This window comes from Talpa occidentalis, unplaced genomic scaffold (genome assembly GCF_014898055.3).
Source record: "Talpa occidentalis isolate TD23 unplaced genomic scaffold, MPIMG_talOcc4v2.1 talOcc4.5, whole genome shotgun sequence".
Taxonomy (NCBI): Eukaryota; Metazoa; Chordata; class Mammalia; order Eulipotyphla; family Talpidae; genus Talpa; species Talpa occidentalis.
Genome location: NW_023604861.1, coordinates 33,692,581 through 33,715,130, shown reverse-complemented (window position 1 = coordinate 33,715,130; position 22,550 = coordinate 33,692,581). Strand labels below are relative to the sequence as shown.

The following is a 22,550-nucleotide window of genomic DNA, read 5'->3' as shown; positions in this document are numbered from 1 at the left end:
AATATGAAAGTTTTCTGTTCATGAGTAGCTTTGCATATGACCATAAAATTAACTAAACACAAGGTTTATTTGAATGTGAATGTGGGGTAATAAGCTAACCATACTTGCTAGCTAAGGGACAGCTACCTTATAACACAAAGAACTAAAGCTAGCATTCCAGAAAATTACAAATTACTATTGGTATATGACATGAAAATACGGAGTTTATTCATAATTAGTCAAAATTAGTCAAAAGTGGAAAAGTCAGAAATGTAAACACTGAAAAATAAATATTAGGTATGTTTTCCCAATGTAAAAGTTTGTAAGTCTTAGTATACTTATAAAATCTAAAGCAAAGGCAAGTGAAATGGGAAAGGATTTTTAAAAAGCTAATAGGAAAGAGTTGGGAAATTTGGGGCAGCAAGAGAAATGTAGTGGTTCAATGTGGTATATCGAAAAGCCCTGGACTCTATGATAGATTTAGAAACAAGTTCTAAGTTTTCCACACTACTTCTCCTGATCTTCATTTATTCTTCTTATGAAATGAAATGTTATGCTCAACCCTATTGGGCCACATACCAGGAAGAATGTTAGTGAATTACCAATTCATCAAGATACCAGCAAGACAGTTAAGATAAGGGAAGAAGAGCTAGGTCTTGAGTTGAACAAGCCATTGTATTTTTTTTTTTTTCATGTTAAACTCATTCTTTGTTTCTCTGACATCCTGTCTGCCCTATATTCTCTAGAATATCAGCTACTCTCATTTTTTACTTTGTTCTCAAAACCATCACAAGCAGAGTATATATTTTATGACTACTGGCTTATTGTCTGTGTTAATATCTTCTGTTCACCCATACAAATCCACTCTTCATGCTTCTCCACCCACCTCTGTGTCTTAGAAGATTGACCTACATTAGAATATATCTGTGAAATTCTTTGCCTCCTGTCTTTCAGTAATTTTGAGCTAAAAAGAGCCTTCTTGGGAGATGGGATTAGGAAGAGGATGAGCTTGGAGCACTAATTTTTCCATTTCTGCCATGGCACAAATTCTTCAAGGATGAAATATCCCTACAGAGAGTGAAAATTGGTATTTAAAAAAAGTTAATCTAATTAAAATGGTTTGTTCATTTCCAAAGGGCCACAGTACAGAAATACTGTAGATAAACACTAAATATCTGGCGTTAGACTTTACTCGGGGAAAGGAGTATAAAATGTCTATAAAGGCTCCTCGTTACAGTGATAATAACACACTGTACTACAGAGTTAATATGACCTGGATGCATGTTCTAATTCAAGGTTACAGACATTCTGAAGTGGTGGGATAGGCAGAAAAGAGAGATGGTATAGCAACTTAGAGAGAATCACTTGATTGGCCATTTAGAAGTGAAAGAAAAGAGTGAGTTAAAGCTTCTGAGAGAAAAATAGGAAGGCTTCTCTTTTCCTTCTTTCTCCTGACTCAGTTCCTGCATGAACTCTTACTCTAATGTATATACTTTCCTCCAGATAAAATCTTTATCTATAAATCAATTAACATCATATTTTCTGATCCCGTATATGAACAAATAGGGATTTTTTTCATATCGGGGGACTCACTTAAAAAGTGTTTTTATTAAAGTAACATTGCATTATAAGTTTCAGGTTTGCACATCATTATAAATCAATGCCTTTATATACTACATTAAATTCACCACTGAAAGTTCTACTCTTATCTTTTATCATACAATTGATCTTTTTATTTGATTTATCTGTAGTCTTCCTTCTCTTCTGGTAATCATTAATTTGGTCTTATAGTCTAAAAGTTTACTTTTCTTTTATTTAATTCATTCATCTATTTTGTTTCATTGTGTGTCCCATAGGTGTGAAATCATATGGTATTTGTCTTTCTCCAGATGACTTATTTCCAAAAAGTTTTAATAAAAATTAATTCATGTAGTCTGCAACAATTTACATAGAACTTTCAATAGTGTTTTCTTATTTTATTTTCAAAATTAAATCTTGTATTACCATTTATAGGTGAGGACACTAAGATCACTTGTATAACCCATTCAAAATAATATCTAATAGCACTGCAGAGATTCAGACATTTTTAAAAATAGATTTTGTGCTTTTCCATTTCAACAAGCTGTTTGTTACTAGGATCCTAATCTGTAAGTATAAGGTGTCACATCCAGAAAGAAAATTCTAAAAGCAAATAATTCTCATCTGAGGATTCTTAAATACTAAAATATTCTTAAATTATTTCTTTATCTTACATGTTAAATTCTTAAATGTTGCAAAAGAGAAGACAATGTATTTTACAAAATTTTAAGATACTTTGTTGATGATATATAAAAATATATTTTATGGAACATTAAGGATATGAGAATGAATGTGGGAGCAGAAAAATTATTGAATCCAATATAAATAATAGAGACAAACCTTTATAATAACTCATGAAAAAAATTCGTAATCAATCTAGAGGTGTGAAGGAAGTGCTCAATTTAAGAGATTTTAGTTAAAACCCAATCAGTCTTTTAACTGCTTCTAACATGAGAACACCAGAGAAGACAAGTGGTTTGAATACATATAACTAAAAAATTTTCTGACAAATAAACTCTGTGTAGGAAATAGGAAGATGACAAAGAAGTCAAATAAACACATCAGATAAGAAGACAAGACTAAAGTTGAAAAGATATGCGTTTATAAGTAGGCAAACTATTCTAATAATATAAAGGATTAACACTAATCAGTAGGGTGTTAACAAATATATCAGGAGAAAGATACAAAAAAGATGTAAGTTTGCTAATAAATGAGGACAGGCATGAAATTAATTACGTCCTTTAAAAGTCTGTGACACTGAAGTTGTTTTAAAAAATCGTTCTTTAACACAAAGAATGAAAAAGAATTTGTACATTTTAGAAATAATAAAGGTCTTGCCAAAGTAATAATTGATAACAAGCATGATAAAACATTTAGGCATTCTGGGCACATGTAAATCAGCAAACAAATATGACAATCTGGTCAGAGATGAAAAACAATCAGACAGAGGGCTTACTGGGTTCCTTGCAAATTTAAAAAGCAAGTGTATATCTTTAGAAAGCATTTGTTGGAATGGATTTTGCACTGCTGAAGAAAGAAGTCAAGAAACCAAAGCGGAGGTAATGACCATTTAGGAGATAAGTTTTTGACTATTAGTTGGATAGTGGTTTCACCACTACTGGGGGAAAATGGTATCTATCTAGGAAAAAATGGTTCCAAGAAAAATGAATAACAGCACATATCAAGATAAAAACTTCTATTCAGAATTATCTTCCTTATACAATTATTTAGAAAATGTCTGGTATTTCAACATTAATATATTTCTGTGCAACCTTCCTAAACTTTTCAGTGGACAAAAATGAATTTGATTTAGATAGACTGTGGTCAAGAGGATTCAAAGATTTCTGAATGTTCTTAGTGAAGATTCTAAGATGAGAATATATTAGATATTTTCATATAAGCTACTTGAATTATCAGGGGAACAAACATAGTACCTATGGGATTCAACTTTTAACCAACTTGTTTCAGCAAAATCAAATTAAAGTTTCTAGTGTCCAGCTAGCTGACATTTAGAAATATGTAATATAATATTTTTTAGTCAGAACTATTTTTTTAATAAAAATTCCTCAGTTTTGCTTCCATTTATAGCTTAACCATCCTTGGATATGTTTTCAATTAAGTGAAGTTTCACTTGGTCAAAGTACACTGGGGGGGAAGAATCACAACCATTATGCATTCTAAGTGTATGTTCTTTCTTTTTAATGACAGTGTAATATTTCACAGTAGCTTTTACTTATTTAAGTATAGACAATTAAGTTATCTTAAACACAATGCTAATAGCATTTGTTTAGAGCATTGTTTCATATCAGTTCATTGAGAGTATCTTTGAGTTAATGATATTTGAAAAAAATCCCATTTAAACTAGATTAAATTAAATCCAATTTAAAAATTAAATATGTGTTGCATCAGGCAACACACACTGATAAAGAAACTGGAGTCATGGACCAGGCTACATAATGCAGGATGCTGCTGAAGAGCAAGATCCTGGCCCTTTTATTGACACATAGTACTGGTTGTAAGGGGGAGGAGCAAAAGGAGATTAAAGGGAAGGAGATTAAAGAAAGGGAAAGGGTGTAGAAGATTAGGGATTGTGAGTCTGCCCTCCAGGCACTTCTTATCTACTTGATGACACACCCTAATCCCCAAGGATGGTTCTAATCTTATCAACAAGGCTTCCACTGATCAGCTTCTGGGGTCCCTTGTCATACATCGGTTCTCGACACCCCCCGGGTATTCCCGGTCATACCTCATGATGTATAAATCGGGAGTATATGTTATGCATTGGTCCTCAGCACCCCCAGGCATTCCGGTTATACTTCATGATGCACATATTATGCATCGTTCCTCAGCACCCCCCAGGCATTCTAGACATACCTTGTGATGCATAACCTTCCCAGCTTGTTCCTGCTTTGTGCTCTTGTTTGATTTGAAAGGCTGAAGGGCTGGGTTCCTGTACCTAATGCTGGGCCATTTTGACCTTGTTTAGGTGACAAAATTGTGGCCGAATAGGCTACCTAGGAGTAGCAGACCCATAAATATGCAATTTAAAAGTAAAATAAAAACTTTTACCTGTATAATAATTACATGCTTGGAGTTCCTCTTTCACACACACAGAGAGACATTCCAGAGTATCAAGAGCAACAATAAGCAGAAAATAAATATTAAAGTCATGACAATGAATTCTATTTTAAAGAATCTAAAATAGGATATTTTAGAGTACCAAAACAATGGTTGATTTCTTTAATTCAAACAAGTAAATGCTTGCTTAACTTCCAGTTTAAGTAGCCTAACTGAAGTGACCATTCATTTAGTCAAAATGTTTGATCAAATAGTCTAGTATAAATGCCATCCCAGACCCCTCCCCCTGCACACTGTTACTTTAGAAGATACAATTTCCCTCAGAACACAAGACATGCATCTACTAAGCAAAGCCAACTAACCTCTCATCAGACACAGAGGCAATTCTGTTGTGCTCAAGAGTGATTTGACCACTGCCACGTAAGTCTAAATAGAGCTATATTGAAAGAAACCGTCTAGAGCTTAAGTATGTGGAATCTCTTGATTCAAATAGTTCTGAAAAGATCATTGCATGGCAGAAAAAGAAGTCTTAGATTGAAGGGGTTCTAGAGAGTCTGTTAGTTTGTAAAAGAAAAAAGATGCCAAATGTGAAACATAATTCATTAGTTGAAACACAAACATTAAATGACTGTGCTTTCTTGGGAATAAGCTGTTATAAACATTACTGTAGAACTTCAAAAAGTCATTCAATTATGCTGAGAGCTTTCATAGATCCTGAATCTTCAGTAAAATCAAAGTATATTTACTTCCTTATTAACTTATTATAAAACAAAGGCTTTTGACATATGTCAATAAGAATTTTTTTTAACAACATTCCTACTTAATCCAAACATGCAGATATCCATTTTGTAAATCGCAAACAGTGCTAAAATGAAAAGCTGCAATACTACTTAAATCAGAACATTTAAAGGAATGATTGACATACTTGACAATCTCATGAGGCGGAGAAACCATAAACACAAAATGGAAAGTAAAACTACAAGTGACAAGAATAGGGAAAAAAAAGTTGTGATGATGTATACAGGCTAATACAAAGAACACAAACTGAAAAATGAGCTGAGAATATGATTGGTGAATCTGGAGAATAAAAATGGCAAATAAACATTAAAATTTTATTATCAAAGGTGAGGTAAATTGGACAAAGTGTGGATCAATGAGTACTCACATACTGGTATAAAACTTGGTATAAGCAAAGGGATGACTTCTCTTTTACTTCAACCATAACAGAATGGCAAACTGGCAGTACGTTTTCAATTGAGATAGGTGCAAACACTTTGACCTTGAAAAGTCTTTAGAATGTTACAATAAAGAAATGACTTCAGGGCCTCCCCTGGTGGCACAGCGGTTGGGCGCTGGGCTGCGAAGCTGCCCGCAGCCTCTGCAGCGCCGGTTCGATCCCCGGCCACCAGCGAGGGTCCCATATGGCGTGCAGACCTCTCCTGCTGCAACTGCTACTCTCCTCAGGCAGTGTATTTCATCGGTCTGCCTGTTCTGTTCCCCGCTCTGGCTCTGGTGAATTCTCTCACCCTCCCGTGCTTCTAACTGTACCCAGTGCTTGTATAAATAAATACATAAATCTTTAAAAAAAAAATGACTTCATAGCTGAACAAAAATATATGCTCAAGAACATTCATTTATGACTTTTTACAAGTACCCATCAAAAACAAATTAGGTAAATAAATTCTGGAGTAACCAGAATTCCATATAATGGAATATTTTGTGGTCACTAAAAACTTTAGGGGAGATTTGTATGAACAGGTTTAAATTACAGTGATATTAACCCAGGTTCTCTCTCCACCTATCACTGAATCAATGTATTCACTGGCTCAGGAAGAGGACAAATATAGCAGAACATATATTTTTGAAAAATAAATTGGAAGTTAAATCAAGAAGTCTTAGGTTTGCAAGAGTTGGACTTTATGAGAAAGATAACTTTAGCTTGCAAAGTTTGGCCTTATATATTAGAAACCACAGTCCTAAAATATTCAAACAAATAATAGATTTGGAAGAATAGATTTGATTGGTCAGTTGCCACCCCTCCCCTTTTTGATCAGGACAATAGGTTTTTTTCACAAGAAGTAGAGCAATAAACCTGGTGGAAGTTGGTGGTCTCTGAGAAAGAATATAATTATTGCCGTCCATATTGGTCAAGCTTAGAGGTAAGATGAGTGAGGACAAAGGAAATCTGATTTATATTGAGGAGATACCAATGGAGAGGACAACTACGGTTTACTTCCGGATGTACAGCCCACGGACCCTGCAGACCTTTTAAAGAGACTCAATATTAAGTCTGTGTCTTAGTTTCCCACTACTGCAACATAACAAATTACCACAAAAGGGGCCTCCCTGGTGGCGCAAGGGGTTAAACACAGCGCTGTGAAACTATCCGCAGCCACTGCAGCACAAGTTTGATACCTGGCCAGGGAGAAATTCACATGGTGCAGCAGACCTCTCCTGTCTTGCCCACTGCTCCCTCAGCAGCGTATTTCAGTGCATCTGCCTGTTCTGTTCTCCACTCTGTCTCTGGTGAATCCTTTCACCCCCTGCCCCTCTGGCCTGTACCCCAGTTCTTGTATGCATAATTAATTTTTTTTTTAAAAATTACCACAAATATACACAAGTTTTGTGGCTTAAAACAATGCAAATCTATCACCTTACAATTCCAGAAGTCAGAGTCCAAAATTAGTCTCGAAGTGCTAAACAAATGTGGCTAGTTTCTTCTAGAGGCTGTAGGGGAGAACTACTCCATGCCTCTCCTGGTATGTAGTGGTTGCCTTGACTCATGACCCCTTCCTTCATCTTTAAAGCAAGAAGAATTAGATCTTCCAGTCTCATTCTCAGCTTCCAGCACAATATCTCCTTTTCTGTTTTTGCCTACCTGCTGCTTACAAGGGTCTTGTGACTACACTGGACCCACTAAGATATTCCACTTAATCATATCTTCAAAGTCCTTTTTACCATGTAAGGTTACCTATTCACAACTTCTGAGAATGTGAATGTGAACGTGATTGCGAATGATTATTAAGCCTATCACAACATGGTACCCTAGCACTAGAACAGCACTGACTGTGTTGGATGTGCCACCAGTTGCTCCCAGGACAACCTCAGTTTGGCATTGGAAGAACAGCTGAGAGTACACAGATGGTGTTATCAATTAAAAGTGTTGCCTCAGGGCCTCCCCTGGTGGCGCAGCGGTTGAGCACTGGGCTGAAAAGCTGCCCACAGCCTCTGCAGTGCTGGTTCGATCCCCAGCCACCGGCGAGGGTCCCACATGGCGCGACAGACCTCTCCTGTCGCGACCACTGCTCCCCTCAGCAGTGTATTTTGGTCCATCTGCCTGTTCTGCTCCCCACTCTGGCTCTGGTGAATTCACTCACCCTCCCGCACTTCTGACTATACCCAGTGCTTATATAAATAAATATAAAAATCTTTTTTTAAAAAAAAGTGTTGCCTCAACATTCATATGTGAAATCCTACCTCCAAAGGTGATGGTCTGAAGAGGTGGAGCCTTGCGGAAGGTGATAAAGTAATGAAATCAGAATCTTCCTTAATGGGATTAGTGCCTGTATAAGGTCACCTCAGAGAGCTGTCATACCTGTTCTGCTATGTGAGGACATACAGAGAAGATGACAGTCAATGAATTAAGATGCAAGCTCAAACCAGACACTGTTGGTGCTTTGATCTTGGACTCCCTAGACTACAGAACTGTAAGAAATAAATGTCTGTTGTTTAAGTCACCCAGTTTATAGTATGTTGGTTATAGCAGACAGAACCAACCAAGACAGATGGCATGGTGGGCAGATATGGAAAAGTTTTGCATTAGATTGTACATGGATGTACATTAGAATGTACAATCTGACATCCAGATGTCAAGCAATAATTCCAACCTTCTAAGCAAGAATAAAAATTGCCAGTCAAGTGGCAGATAAAAGGCAGTATAAGTCAGAGGAACATCATCAAGGCTCCAACCCTGTCCGCTCTGTTGTCCAGATGACTCATAATCCTCACCCATTAACTGAAAAATCACCCTAGGAGAAGGGCAGAAGAAAGAAAAGAAATTCTAAAATAATGTGACTATGTAAAACCACAAGTAACCAAAAACACTTGTGAGACTGAGCCCATATGAATTGTCCAGACTGACTTTTCTATTAGTTGTAGATTTTAAGAAGTAGTATTTTTAAAAGGTACAATTCCATACATCTTAGTAAAAACTTAGTAAATATAAAAATTCATAACAAAAACATTTACTGATATGAAAAAGGTCTATAACACTATTAGTATATAATAAAGCACACTATAGAAGATGATGTTATTTTCTATTTTACTGTATTGTATTTACATGTGTTTATGCATAAAAATGCCTTAACTATTATATTCCTAATTAAACATGTTTTTTTTCTAGGTGATTGAATTTTATATCAGCAAAACTGTTAATACAATGAGCATGTATTTGAATAATCATCAAAAATAACAAAACCATCTTCATTTTTGAAAAAAAAAAAAACTATGGTAAAGCATCATTTATTTTAGATAGTGAGATGGTAACATCAAATACTTGCCAGCAAAATGAAATTAAATGTCAGTTTTCTAGGGCCTCCCTGGTGGCGCAGGTGGTTGAGTGCAGCACTGTGGAGCTGTTCACAGCCTCTGCAGCGCAGGTTCGATTCCAGGCCGGCGAGAATCCCACATGGTGAAGCAGACCTCTCCTGTCTCTCCCACTGCTCCCCTCAGCAGTATATTTCGTCAGTCTGCTCTGTCTCTGGTGAATCCGCTCACCCTCCCGTGCATCAGGCCTGTACCCTGGTTCTTGTATAAATAAATAAATTTAAAAAAAAATAAGTCAGTTTTCTAGGTTACTAATCATGTGACCTTGGGCAGGTTACCTACTATTTCTGGGCCTCAACTAAAAACTGGGAATAGGATCCTCCCTGGGGGCACAAGGAGTTAAGTCTCAGCACTATCAAGTATCACCAGCCACTGCAGCATGAGTTCGATCCTGGCCAGGGTGCTACTCCACATGGCAAGGCAGATCTCTCCTATCTTAATGGCTGCTTCCCTCAGCCTGTTCTGCTCCCTGCTCTGTCTCTGGTGAATCCTCTCACTCCTTGTACCTCTGGCTTACATCCCCAGTTCTTCTATGCATAAATAAGTAAAAATAAAAACTGGGAATAATAATGCTAGCTCTATTACCTCACTGCAGTACCACGTGGAATGCATTTGGTATACTATTCAATATGTCATCTAATTCTCAAAACAACTCTTGATGTGGCCATTATTATCACTCTTATGCAAAATTAAATATAGAGGATACTGCAGTTCTTTGAAAAACACAATATAAATCTAATCCATTCCTGCAATGTAATCAAGAAGAAATGCTTGTAGTTTTCAATATTGATACAGATGCCTCACACAAGGATCTGATATATATATATATAAGTCAGTTTCCAGTGTGAAGATCAGGCTCCTCCAAGACATTTAGCCATCAGAAGGGAGATCTTTGAGTTCTCTGCCTGAAGATAGGCTTTTGAAAATTGGTTATTTTCAGTGGTTGTTCCAGGCTCTTGATTAGAAATTTGCCTCTGGTCATTGAATTAAAGTATCAATCATAATCTTATGTTTACTAAATTCAGGTATTTGCTATGGCAATTCTGTGTACATTTTTATACACATAAACATACATGTTATATATAGATACTCATACATATTATCATTTTAAATGGTTAGCTATCATTAATTACCTAGCATTCTGGTTAAGACAAAGTTTTTTATAATGTATGGATACAGATGAGGAAACTAGGATCAGGAACATGGGCCAAATATATTACCAAATAAAGTCAAGATATCTTGAATAATTCCTTATATCCTAAATAGGAAAACTAATACAAATTCACACTTCCTAACACTGTTGAGGCTAAAAATATTTTAGAATTAAGAAATTTCTGTTTCAGGAAGGTAATTTAATGCATAACCCTTATGTGATATAGTGATATATATATATAACATATATATAAAACATATATATATATATGACATCGGCACAACAGGTCTGTATGCAAGCACAGTGTTATTGCTGCATAGTAATGAATGAATATTCATACCAAGTAAGAAAAATAATGTCTTTAAACTGACATATCAACTCATGTTTTACTGCCAAATTAATTTGCACTAAACTTAAGAAAAACTTTTCAGTTCCATTAAATTTTATAATGAGAAATGAAGTGTTTCTGTTTTTTCAAGTTGTTTTCAGGTTTTCATTTGCTCTTCATTTTCCTGCTCTTACTGATGTGCTGAGAAGGGCTTACACTTGTAGAAAGAGATAACAGGAAGGCACAGTGTTGACTCTTATCGGAAACTTCATGGTGATAAGAAAGTTCTCTATAGGGAGGGAAGTGTTTCCTTCACAGCGTCAATATGTACTCTCTAGATGAATAAAACATATCCATGTCACTGGATGCAAAGAGTTGAAAGCAGTTTCTTACACTGAAGTTTTTAGAAGACTTTAGTTTGTGTGAAAATCTAATTGATCTCTATTCTCTGGGTTTTTTGTTTTTTTTTTTTTTTTTTTAATGGGAAAGCTTATTTTCTGTTTCAAGTTCTGATGATCTAGTTGCAATTATTTGTAATGCTGATATGCTTAGCCAGGACAGTAAATACTTTCATAATTTGATTATTATGTGAATAAGGTGAGTAAAAGGGACATTTTTCCTGGACTTTGGATAGGAAATTTCCATTAGCAATAGGTCAGATGTAACTGGGGACTTGAGGTTGGAAAAAAGTTTTCAGGAAGTAACTCCGAAATCTTTTTGCTTAAAAGGAATATGTCAAAGTTCACATCAACACTTGGGATATAATAATGGGTAGGCTATTCTTGAAGGATATAATATTCAAAGAAGGTAAAGAAGTAGTCTTGAAGCACTACTCCCCAAATCTTCCAGCTAATCTGTCAACCTAGATCCAACTGCAATTGAAAAATCTTGCTACATTTATCAGATTACAGGGAAGGAATCTCACATCTGCAGGTTAATGAAGAAAAAAAATCAATCTAGCCAATTCATGGTAGACTCAGTCACTCACATGTTTTGTTACTAATGGTTTTTCATAGTGACATCATTTCAGGATTATTTTCCTCTTCTTCCTTCACTGGGGGTGATTTTTCAGTTAATGTGTGAGGATTATGAATCATCCAGACAGCAGAGATACCTAGGTCGGATCGTTGATAATCTCTTCTGTCCTATGCTGTCTTTTATCAACTGTTTGCCAAATAGCTACTATTCTTTCTTCATTTGCTTAAAGGACTGGAACAAGAGTTTTGTAGACCCTTTCAGAAAGCTTGCAGGGAAAGAATTATCATCCTACTAAGAATGGGAAAGCTGAGTCCCAGATAGGTAAGGTAACTTGTAAAAGGATCATGTAAACACAAATGATAGAGCCTGCAGCTTTGTCTAGTTTTAAAAGGAAAAATGGAAAACTTAGAGAAAAAGGAGCAATGTATTTAAAATATTGTCTAACAAGTTCCTAGTGATAGTTATATTTTATTAAATTGCACATACAGATGTGTATTCTGTGGAGATGCTTCTTAAAGAAGTAGAATGTATAGGAATAGTGACTGTGATGAAGAGAAATGAATTAAAGAGCAAGAGGAAGCACAAAAATGATTGAAGTAAAGTAAAACTTCCCCAACTCTCTACACAATTAGCACGAACATTGTCTTTAAGAATCTGAAATAAGAAAAAGTTGTGTAACAGTGTAACCCATTTACTGTGCCAAGAGAGTAGGACATAAAGATCTCCCAACATGAATGACAGTTTTGTTTCTGGAGACTGCACAGAAAGCCAAGCAAAATCTTATACATTAACTAGTTTAAATTACTTTCTTGAGACTGACTTTAGAAGTGACTTTGGTTCATAATCTCTTCTACCAAAATGCACCTTTGTAATACTGGGTTTTATTTACTTTTTCTGGACTTTAAACTCATACCCACACTCATATCTACCTGCCCTCACACAGAAACATATCTCACACAAAATATATATGCAAGAATGATTTTTCAGATCTAATCACAAGTAATACATTTCCAATGGGGATGTCAAGGCACTGTGATAGGTTTGTGGGAATTGGTTTTGAGCTTAAAATCCTTTCATCAGATCCTTTATACCACCTGGTCTTCTTAATCAAATGCTTGACACTATAGAAGACTGCATCAAGTCCTCTGTGCTCTTCAGCAACAGGGTGAACAGAATTAAATTTTGAATGTACATATTTGTTAAGTTGTTTGATTTCCATTTTGATGTCTTCCTAGGGTAAAAAAAAGTCAGGGGAAGTTGAATTAGATGTTGAATCAAGCGTGGAGGCATGGTATTCTATATGTCAAACTCACTAAATGGAACTATCAGCAAGAACTCAGAGGAAGGATACAATCATTGGAATTGAAATACCTAACTTGGTGTAGTACAAACAAATAGTCAAGAAAATAAATTTTTAAACCTAGTCTGAGCATCAGAAATGTGTTTATTTTTAGTCGGATTTTTTAACTCCTTTTCCCTCCTTAAATATGGTATACTTTTGTATGCCAACAGGATGGAATTGTGAGAAAATTATTATAAACACAGTGTTTTCAAAATCTACCATATACTTCCCTAGGCCTAAAATATATGAATACTTCTGGAAAATGAGAAATCACTAGATTAAAATACAATGATCTAAGGGTTACTATTCTAACAAGCTCATTAAAATTGATAAGAAAAATACTGAGATCCCAATATGAAAATGAACAAAGCACATGAACAACCAATACATACCAACAGAGATAATTAGCAAGCAGACATATGGGGAAATGTTTAACCTTGCTAGTTATCAAAGAAATATAAACTAAAATAAAACTGTTAATACCATACCATTTAAATGTGTATAAGAAATTATATATATATATATATACTAGTGAAGTGAATTATTATAAATGATTAAAGGAGAATTAACATCAATTCTTACAAACTCTTCCAAAAAATAGAAGGCAATATTAACCCAGTAGCAACACATCACGAGAAAACTATGATCAATATTTTTATGCATACACATGTAAAAATAAACAATACTAGCAAACCAAATTCTGCAACATATGAAAAAAGATCATATACCTGACCAACTAGGTTCTATCTCAGGAATGCATGGATAGTGTAACAAAAAAAAATCAATTAATGTAATATACCACATTAGTAGAATAAAGGAAAAATCCACATGATTACCTAAATAGCCATAGAAAAGGCATTTGAACAAAACCATCCTTGCATCCCTGAAACAAATCCCAGTTGGTCATGATGTAGAATCCTTTTACTGTAGTGTTAAATTCAATTTATTAAGATTTTGTTGGATAATTTTATATCTGTTTTGATCAGGGATATTGACCTTCTCATGATATTCTTGTCTGCTTTTGGTATCAGAAAACGTATTAGGGAACTTCCCTTGTGGACTTGAGGTTAAATCTCAGCATTTACACCACAACCACCCACAACCACTGCCATGGATTGTGTTAGATCCCTGGCCAGGGGGCTAACCCACATGGCACAGCAGACCTCTCCTGCTTCACCCACTGCTCCCCTTAGCAGTGTATTTCAGTAGATTTGCCTGTTCTGAACCCCGCTCTGTATCCAGTGAATTCTCTCACTCCCCTTCAAGTTTGGCCTACACCCCAGTTCTTCTACACAAAAATAAATAAAATCCTTTTTTAAGAGAACATGTTTTAGGAAGATTCCCTATTCTTCAATTTGTTGGAAAAGTTTCAGAGAAATAGATAATAGCTTGTCTTTGAGTGTTTGGTTGACCTCACTAGTGAAGCCATCTGATCCTGGACTTTCATTTTTAGGAGACTTTTGCTTACTATTTCAATTACCTTGCTTATAATTGGTCTGCTCAAATTTTCTATTTCTTCCTGATTCAGTGCTGGGAAGTTACATGATTCTAAGAATTTTCTATTTCCTCTAGATTTTTCCAATTTTTTTGCATAAAGATGTTCATTGTAATCTATGATCATTTATATTTCTTTGATATCTATTGAAATTTCTCTCTCGTTTCTGATCCATTTATTAAAGTTTTATCTCTCTGTTTTGCTTAATAAGCCTACCTAGAGCTTTATCTATTGTGTTAGCTTTTTCAAGAGCCAGCTTTTGGTTTAATTGGTCTTTTGAACTGTCTATTTTATTTCCATTTTATTTATTTCTGATCTAGTTTTTACTATTTCTTTCCTTCTAGTAGTCTTTTGTTTCACTTGCTCTTTTTCTAGTTCCTCCAGGTATAAGGTTAGATTGTTTATTTGAGATTTTTCCTTGTTTCTTTGTGTAGGCCTGTATTGATATAAACTTTCCCCTCAGAAATATTTTTGCTACATCCCATAGATTCCGGTAGTTCAAGTGTTCATTTTCTTTTGTCTCCAGGTACTTTTAAAATTCTCCTTTGATTTCCTCATTAATCCAGTAGTCATTAGTAGCAAATTGTTTCATCTCCACATACTTGATTTTTCCTGTTTTAAAAGAAATACTTAGTATTGGCAAGACTATGATAAAACTTGTACAACTACATTTGCTGCAGCTTAGAAGTCAGTATAATCTTTATTGAAAGCAAATTTGTCTATATATTTCAAGAGCCATAAAATCATCCCATCAAATAATCCTATCTCTGGAAATTTAAATCATGCTCAATGTTTGAAGATATTTGCTCTACACAATTCCAGAAAACTGAAAATATGTCATGTTTTACAAAAATGAGAATAGGAAGTTAAATAATAGCATGTCAATTTTGTGAAATATTTTTTAAAATTAGAAACCTTAAGTAAAAATTTTATGTATAATTATATCTTTGAAATTATATGCACATACAGACAAGGAAAGATGAAGAAAATGGACATAGGAAAGAAGTAATTTATTACCATGTTATAATCACTGGGATCCCACTCCTGCATTTCTTGTATTTATTTTGTGAGCAATACTGTTCCATCACAGTTTTCTTTGCTATTATGATACTATTATATCTTAAACATTTGAAGGAGGATTTCTGAGTATTCTTTTGGTTATGTTTGGCACATCCAGAAAATGTATGGGTACTCAGGATGTCTAGAAGATGATTCTCACCAGAAGAAATCATCAGGTTGTCATAATAATATGGAAAGACCAAGCTGAGTTTAGAAAGGAGGCAAAAAAAACTACATTCCCTACAGACTGTCCCTTGAAGGAATAACCAGGCTCAAGGGTAGGGGAAAGAGAGATATTATCCTCCCCACTAACAAAGGCTAAGACTACAGGTTTTGTTCACCCTGAAAAGGAAATTTATAATTACAGAAATGGTGACTTAGAGGAAAGGTCATTACATGACTCAGAAATTGGAACACACCACCAGACCTTTAAATTTTCTTTCATAAAAAAATTTTTACAATTAAAAATTAAAATTTTTAAAAATTAAAAGTATATATGTATTTGTACTTATAGACACACATGTATATACACTAATATATTAGAAAGTACACAAATTTATTAACTCTACAACTGGGTGCATATTTATGTAAGTATAAATTATATTTGCCACTACCTCGATGGAGACAGAACTTTCTTGGCAGCACCAGCCTGCTCCTGGTGCCCACTCATAGTAGGTACTTCTGCATAACGCTACTATTATCTGAACCTGTGATACATATGATTTGCTGCTTCTGAACTTGATAAATATGGAATTTTTTTCAGCATGTACTCTTTTTTGTCTCCCTTCTCTTGCTCAACATTATATCTGGGAGATTCATCAAAGATGTCCATATAGCTAGAATTCGTTCTCTTTCATTGCTATGGTATTTTGTTACAAAATTTATGATTCCTGTAATCTGCCTCCTGCAGAACAAAGATTAGTGAATTTCCTTTTATTTAAATTTCACTGTGAGGTTAAACAAACGCATGATTAAATAAACTATTTTAAGAAGACAAAGTTTGAAATTAAAAAAAAAAAAAACCTCCCCTGAGAATATTTCATCTTGGTAGGAGGTCAGATGCCAGTTACAGAGCTGCAGCTTCTGAATAAATAAAATTGGCAGATGTTTGGGAAAATCTGTACTGTTGTATGGTATCCTGTCAAGGGTGAGAATGGAGAGGGATTGACCAGCTGATGAAAATAGTAAACAAGGAAAATAAGTAAGCCCTGAGGTCTTACAGAAAACACACAGAAATCACAAAACCCTTTGGACTAGTGAGCTTGAGACACATGCAGTGGGATTCCTGTAGTCTTTTCTGTCCTACCTTAAAGCCATCGTGCCTGTGCCAGGCAGATCAGGTTAGGTTCCCTAGGGAGTGAGGAGGAAGAGGTTTCATCCCACTCTTGGCTGCCGGCAAACTGCCACTGCTGCAAACCACAGAATTCCAGAATACTGTAGGCTGTTTTGGTCAAAAAAGTTGAATAGATTTCTAAGAGCTTTAAATTATATTTCAGAGTCTGCTCTGGAAGGACATCTGATTTTAGAACATATAAATAATAATAACATAAGTAGTAATAACTTCAGGAGTATAAATCTATTCTTATCTAATGGGGAGTTCTGGGGCAGAGATTTTCTGCATCTACAGCTGGTGACCTCAGTGGTTTCTCACTCCTTCTTCAATTGCCTTCTCCCCCTTAGTCCTTGGTATACTGAATCTTGATTTCCTAGAAAGGTAAGGTAATTGCTAATTTGCAAATCTTTAGAAGCTGACAGGTAACCTTGCTGGCTGTTTGCCAATCCAGCTTTCTATCGACAAAAAAAAAGTCTTTGCCATAACTAAACATAGTAAAATGTACAGAACATATTATGAATAAACAGTTTTACTTTCTCCCTAATTAGGGGAAAACAGAATTATATTCCAGCATAAATTAAGGGTCTGTCACAAAGATCTGCGTGACCTTGGGGAAATTACTTCTTGGAGTTTGAGTTTCCTCAACAGTAAAACTAAGAGCTTGAATTAAGAGATCTCTAAAGTGCACTGAAAATGCTAATATTTTTTTAATTCAAGTCATGTAGAAAACCTGAAAAAAAATCCCACTTTGATATTATGCTTAACCCTCACATTAGTATTGACTCCAGGAATCAAACATTTTAGAATGACTTAAAATTATATTGTTCTTGAGTCTGGGTGCTTCAGTTGGAGATCACAATGTACTCTACTAAGGCAGCAGGTAAGCACGAGGAGGTAAAATAACAATTACTTATTGAAAAAGAGTGATGAGCCCCTGACCAAACCATGGTCTTTTTGGTTGAGATAGACAAAGTGCCAAATGTCAGATAACATGAGATTAATTTGCGATCCAGTGAACATTTAGGTCAGGCTAACAAATTTATCTTTATTTGAGCTTTCAGCAACCTGTGTGTCAGGTATTTATTACTCTTGGACAAGCACCTTCTGTTTATCTGGAAAGAGTCCATTGAGACATGAGTCTTTATTATATAGGTGTGACATTAAGTGATTGGAAATTGGCACATCAAGCCCAGGTTGTAAGGGACAATGTTTTGTGAGGAAGAAATGTTCAAGAGTAAGAATTTCTTAGACAAAATGTAGGTTAGCCTCATTTAAATTATTCCTTACTATACGATGATCTCCAGAGAAAATGTGTGGGTGTCTTCCATGAAACTGTGCTTATTTCAGGCAAAATTATTCCAGATCCCCACCCCACCTTTTGTTGTCCAATATACAATAACTCCAGCTGTCAAGTGCTGTTGCAAGGAATGGAAATTCCATTTTTCTTTTCTTCTACAGAAAACATAGAGATCCTCCTATGCAATCTTCTGGACTATTGTCATACATATGATTTATGTATTTCTTGTATGTTTCTTTCTTTTTAAATCTGGAAGTATATTCTTTTGTTTTATTGGGCTATTTATTCTCTTGACAACCTTGGATGTGAGTTAATGGAAACATGATAAAAGGATAGAGAAGTAGAACAAACATGCCTGATGGTATATATTCAGGCTGCCTGGCAGATTAGGGATGGCAAGAATGGGAACAAAAGATAAAAATCACCTGATTCATGTGCACTGGGATGGTCCAAATAAACCCTGAAGTTTTCACTATTCTATGACTGAAAAATAAATGCAGAGAAGAATGGGCTGTAATTATAGAATTTAAGAAAAAAATGTTTGTTTTCCTTTAAAAAGTTAACTTTGATACATGAAAGTACTTACTTAAAAAACCTAGCATAAACTTTGCATTAAATGAGCATTTAATAGATATTTGTTAAATGTCAAGAAAAGGGGCAGATAGGTGTGAGAATGAGGGGGTGAAGTGGGCAGATCCCTATCATTTTGTCTCCAGAAGAGCACCATCTTTTTCTGTCTATGCCCCATCCATGGAGTCCAGATTAGAGGCTGCCACTTTCCTACAGATCCTGCTGAATGTGATTTGTTTAGTGATGGGAACTCAAAATGAAGTAATTCAGGTGTCTTCTTTCTGCAGTGATTGGCCCAGAGTACTGTTAACACAAGCTGAGCAACTTGGAGGGCTTCCTTGGGATTTCTCCAACTGGAACCATGAAAAGTCATGACTGGGCTGCAATAATGTATGATTGAAAACTGCCGCTGGTTATTGTTCCATACTCAGGAGGGATTAAGTCTGACATGGTGAAATCAACCTACACATACAGACCAAAGAGGAAGAAGAGTACTGACTACATTTGTCCTTGGTTCCAGCTGTCCTCAAAACCAGTTTTATCCCTGCCCTACATGAGATTTGGTCACTTGAGCCAACAACACCCTCATCAGTAAAAGCTCAGAGTCTTTCTACAGTAAGTCTTCAGCTAACATCTTTGATTGGTTCTTGGAAACTGCAATTTTAAGCAAAACAAAGTATAAGAAAACCAATCTTGCTATAGACTAATTGATAGAAACAAGAGTTAAGCTTCTACCGCATATTTCTGGTCGCAAAAGCATTACTTCTAGACGAAGATGCAAACAATTTCTAATATTAAACAGCAATTTGTATTTATTTATTCATTCATTTTCCAGCCCACTTATTCCAGTTTCTGATAGAGGTGGCCAGTTTCTATCCTGGCAGCTTGGGCCTCAAGACAGGAACCAACCCTGGACAGGACAACTTCCTTACAGGGTGGACTCACACCCACACCCATTCTTGCTCACACTGAGTTAATTTAGACATACTGATGAACCTTACGTGCACATCTTTGGGGGCTGTGGGAGGAAATCAAAGTACCTGAAGAGAAAATCAAAGGATACACAGAGACATGGGGAAATGTGGAAACTCCACATAGTCTGTGGCCCTGACTAGGAATAGATTTTTTTCTTCCTCATCAACGTTATAATGAAACACTGTTGAACAAAGCGATGTTACTCAAGAACCTGCTGTGCAAGGGAACTATTAAAGCACAAGGAGAGCTGCATTGATTTGGGAGTAATTTAGATTCTAAGTGAGGTGGGGTCAAGGATCATGTCTTTTATCTTTATAATCATGGCGCATACAATAGTGCTTGGCACACAGTAGGCAGTCAATAACTGCACAGTCATTCAAACATATATTACTAAGTGTCCAGAAAACATGCTAAGTACTGTGAATAAAATAAAATAATGAGCAAAACAAAGGCAATCCTTGCCCTTAGTTGCTTTCAGTCTGTGGAAAGCACAGACAAGATAATTGGCAATAATAAGAAGTGATGCTTCTTTGACAGAGGAATATATTAATTTAGGTTTTGGGGTGATAAGTAGATAACCTAGTTAATCTGAGTTAAGAAAGGAAATTTTTAGGTAATGGGCTATTTCACAGAGGAATGCAGTCTGACAGGGGAGAATAGAGACCAGGCACTGGAGAGCTATTATCTACCCAAGAAGTGTTCTTCTGACTCTCCTCTCAATTTCTCTTCATGTTTTTCTAAAGGCTGAAATCTTTGCTTCCCAGTCTGAGTGCTATTATAAAGCTGGTCATAGATTCCAAGTGCAAATCTATTTGAAGAAGATAATTATATTGGCCAGAATTCACCCATGGAGGAATCTGTTGCTTGGAAGTAGACTGGCTTTGTGAGTGAACCCTCAGCACATAATCAAGTTACAAAGGATGACTGTTGTAAACTGCTTGATATGCAGAAGAAAAGAAGAAATAGTGTAACCCACTGACTCACTAGTTTAGAAGGAAAGAGGGGAGGGAAGAGACTAGATGACATGTCTCCTCTTCGCCTCATTTGCAGTTGAGGCTACAAAAACTATAAAATACTCAGGATGACCACATATTTTAATGGAAAATAGTGAGAGAGCTGATATGGCCTGGACTGAAGCAAAACTTCACACATAAATAGGTGAAGAGCAAGGACCCCTGTTACATCAGTCAAAGGGCCAGATACCTGAAGAGACTCACTCTCATAGTTACTATTTTGCCTCATCAGAGAAGACACTCTGGCTGATCTTAGGACTGATCTGACCCTAAGGGACTGGGATCATGTTGTACAAAATGACCGTTGGGTCCAAACTTAGAGAGGCAGTAAGGAGGACACTTACGGAGATTTGTGTGAACTGGTCAGATGTCCTAAAAAGTATTCATTATAGGGAAGATATGAGTATAAAGGGAACATTAGGTGTCAAACCTAAGCTAACCATTACTGAAGAAATAATAACCTAGATGGTCTTGAATGCATTGGTAAAAGGTGTAATATATACAGAAGGAAGTAAAAGCTATGATGCGTGAGGTCAAGTATAAGAAAAAATAATAAGGTACAGTGGAGAGTAAGAAGAGTCAGAGGTGGCAAGATACGTAGAGACCAAGACATAGGAAGACACTGAAGGACAAATAACGAGATACAGGTCCCCCACTATTAGGAAGCAGAGACTTCTTCTAAAACTGATTCCAAGCCAAAATGTCAAGGAAGCAATAGCTATTAATTTACATGGAAATATTTTTGAACATTTTCAGACTCCCAAAAATAACCCACGAAATCATATCAAAAAACATAAAACCTAAAATAACACTAACATATATTAACGCAGGAATGATATGAATCATATACACACAGACCATAGAAAGCAATGCCTGGTGGGAAGGCGCTTGATGGTGCCCCTCTCACTGCTTGGGGTGTGTACTGCTTCTAGAACAGCTACAGCAAAACAAATGGTGAAAACTATTTTTGCTTTTCGTCTTTGGTCTGTGAAAGGAAGGTATTGTGTGCTATGCAGATCTTTTGTAATTCGAAAGGTCTTCTGTAAAACAGGGGATACCTGTACTGCCAGTGCTTCTTGAGGTCTGACTTTATGAACAAAGATCTATTATTCCCAAGACCTAGTGGTTTAGTTGCATGACTTTCCCCTTTTTCCCTTACTTTCATATGTAACAGAGGAATCTCCATAAAAAGGGGGGAGGTTCCAGGTTCCCTGTCCCACCTAACAAGGGGCAGAGCTGAGTGGTCAGGTGAAAATATAGAAGATTTGCAGGAGACACAGGAGGGTGACCCTTGCAGCAGAGATCTAAAGGAGGTACACTTGCTTCTCAGCTTTCGACTTGCTCCAAGGATTTGGGGGACTTGGCATAGACACATGAAGTTAATATGTGTAGAGACACTCCAAAGAGACACGTGGGTGAGAGAAACATGGGGAGACTGACAATAGCAATGGTTATCTTGATTTGTACTTTAACTTTGCTCCTTTTTTCCTAGACTTGCCTGACCCCTTTTATCCCTTTCTTAAGGTTCCCTGCCAGAAGGAGACTTTGACTTGTGGCAAGATTTTGGCCCCTGCTTTGGGCCAACCCTGTTTGGCTGGGCATTTACCCACGAGGGAGTGGGTAACTTTGGGTGTTTTATTAGGAAATCATTGTACTTTCTTTTTTTCTCTTTCTATGGAGACTAATTGCATTAAAGTACTTCATACTAAGTACGCTTTGTCTATATGTGGAGGGCAGAAACCCTTTAAAGCATGCAAGTCTGGGGGT

General features: G+C 36.0%; 1 protein-coding gene across 2 annotated transcripts in view; it reads right to left on the bottom strand.

Moving 5' to 3' along the window:
- Nucleotides 1-9,149: 9,149 nt before the first annotated feature.
- Nucleotides 9,150-22,550, bottom strand: part of LOC129146917 (uncharacterized) — a 163,837-nt gene continuing 150,436 nt past the window's right edge. Inside the window, exons 5-6 of one of the 2 annotated variants that reach the window (XR_008554289.1) lie at nt 12,794-12,930; nt 9,150-9,441 (exon numbers count right to left, since the gene is read on the bottom strand). The gene's annotated coding sequence lies outside the window, so the exon portion shown is untranslated. Of the gene's footprint in view, nt 9,442-10,674; nt 12,931-22,550 lie in introns of those variants that run through there. The other variant, XR_008554287.1, reaches the window with a different exon arrangement.